Below are 2,432 nucleotides of genomic sequence, written 5' to 3'. Positions count from 1 at the left end.
GATGAATGGATAAAAAAAATGTGGCATTTATACACAATGGAGTATTACTCTGCATTAAAAAATGACAAAATTATAGAATTTGGAGGGAAATGGATGGCATTAGAGCAGATTATGCTAAGTGAAGCTAGCCAATCCCTAAAAAACAAATGCCAAATGTCTTGTTTGATATAAGGAGAGTAACTAAGAACAGAGTAGGGAAGAAGAGCATGAGAAGATGACTAACATTAAACAGGGATGAGAGGTGGGAGGGAAAGGGAGAGAGAAGGGAAATTGCATGGAAATGGAAGGAGACCCTCAGGGTTATACAAAATTACATACAAGAGGAAGTGAGGGGAAAGGGAAAAATAATACAAGGGGGAGAAATGAATTACAGTAGAGGGGGTAGAGAGAGAAGAGGGGAGGGGAGGGGAGGGGAGGGGGATAGTAGAGGATAGGAAAGGCAGCAGAATACAACAGACATGAGTATGTCAATATGTAAATCAGTGGAAGTGTAACTGATGTGATTCTGCAATCTGTATACGGGGTAAAAATGGGAGTTCATAACCCACTTGAATCAAAGTGTGAAATATGATATATCAAGAACTATGTAATGTTTTGAACAACCAATTAAAAAAAATACCCGATAAGGATTTCTTCAAATTGTCAAATGAACAACAAGGAAAATCTGAGAAACTCTTCACAGAGCCAAGGAGCCTAAGGAAACATGTGGTAACCTCGGGTGAATCCTGGGACATTAGAAAAACTAGTCAAACCCAAAGAAAGTCTGGAGTTTAGCTAATAGAAACCAACCAATATTGGAGGCTTGGTTTTGTCAAATACACTGGGAAAAGCAAGATGTTCACAACAGGGTATGCTGGGTGAACTCTGTACTACCTGTGCATCCTTCTGTCAATTTAAAATTATTGCAGAAATAGAAAGTTTATTAAAAATTGCAAAAAAAAAATTCTCTCACACACTCTCTCACTCTATCTTAAAAAAATAAAAAAGTTCAATGGAAAGTATCACCAACAGACAAGACCATTTGGAAGATAGAACCTCAGGCAATGAAGACAAAATATATAATCTTGAAAATAAAGTTGACCCTACAGAGAAGATGATAAATTGCGTGATATTCCCTCACCCAGACACCATGCCTGAACAGCAACTGCTAGAGCCAACCGAGTGGAGCTACTGTGACTACTTCGGGGCTGATAAGAAGGATCCCCAAGGCAATGGCACGGTGGCTGGGTTCGAACTGCTGCTCCAAAAGCAACTGAAGGGCAAACAAATGCAGAAACAAATGTCTGAAGATTGAAGAAGAATATGCAAAGAACTTGGCTAAGCTCTCTCAGAACTCCTTGGCTGCACAGGAGGAAGGCTTCTTGGGAGAAGCCTGGGCCCAGGTGAAGAAGAGTCTGGCAGATGAAGCAGAGGTTCATCTCAAGTTCTCCGCCAAGCTTCACAACGAGATAGAGAAGCCCCTAATAAACTTTCGTGAGAACTTCAAGAAAGACATGAAAAAGTGTGACCACCATATTGCTGACCTCCGCAAGCAGCTCGCCAGCCGCTAAGCATGGTGGAGAAGGCCCGGAAAGCCCTCACAGAGCGGCAGAGAGACCTGGAGGTGAAGACCCAGCAGCTGGAGATCAAGCTGAGCAACAAGACAGAGGAGGACTTCAAGAAGGCACGGAGAAAGTCCCCACACGCTGGTGATGACCTCATGCGTTGTGTGGACCTCTACAACCAGGCGCAGTCCAAGTGGTTTGAAGAGATGGTGACCACCACTTTGGAGCTAGAGCAGCTGGAGGTGGAGAGGGTAGAGATGATCCAGCAACATCTGTGTCAGTACACTCAGCTGCAGCATGAGACAGACATGTTCTACCAAAGCACAGTCGAGCCTGTGGACCAACTGCTTCGAAAAGTGGACCCGGCCAAAGACAGAGAGCTGTGGGTCAGAGAGCACAAAATGGGCAACATTCGCCCCGTGGACATGGAGATCTAGACACGCCTGTGCGGCCCGGGGGTCCTGCCCAGGAGAGGGGCTGGGGGTCCCGTGGAGAGGGGGTGGTGGCTCACGCTGGGTGAAGCTATCCTCCTACCCACTCTCCTGTCCACTGAGGAGAGAGGAGAGAGCTGGCAATTCCAGAAGGGTGATCTGGATGGCTCAGCTGGGGAATCCCAAATATTCCCAGGCCAAGAAGACAGACCTGCAACCCCGCCCTTGTCTCCAAGACTGAAACCCCCCCAAACCCTGTGCCGTGCTTGTTGGTCTGAGAACAAACTGAGGCTGGAACTTTGTGGTCCCTGCTGAGTTCCATAGGGGTGGCCGTCACACACTTGTGCCCTTGGATGCCCCAAAGCCCATCCTCCACCTGGTCCCTTTGTCTCCAGGGTTTTGGAAGATCAGAGAAGGGCTGTCTCTGCCTCCAAGCCAATGTCAGGGTCAGAATCAT

The 2,432-nt window shown here is 46.7% G+C and overlaps 1 pseudogene across 1 annotated transcript; it reads left to right on the top strand.

Moving 5' to 3' along the window:
• Window positions 1-1,093: 1,093 nt before the first annotated feature.
• Window positions 1,094-1,981, top strand: LOC308652031 (growth arrest-specific protein 7-like; annotated as a pseudogene). The gene has a single exon. The product of its transcript is annotated as a growth arrest-specific protein 7-like (transcript).
• The last annotated feature ends 451 nt before the right edge of the window (window positions 1,982-2,432 follow it).

Source organism: Spermophilus citellus, assembly GCF_964194105.1.
Source record: "Spermophilus citellus genome assembly, chromosome: 1".
NCBI lineage: Eukaryota > Metazoa > Chordata > Mammalia > Rodentia > Sciuridae > Spermophilus > Spermophilus citellus.
The sequence above is the reverse complement of the archived record's forward strand: the minus strand, read 5'-3'. Positions and strand labels throughout refer to the sequence as shown.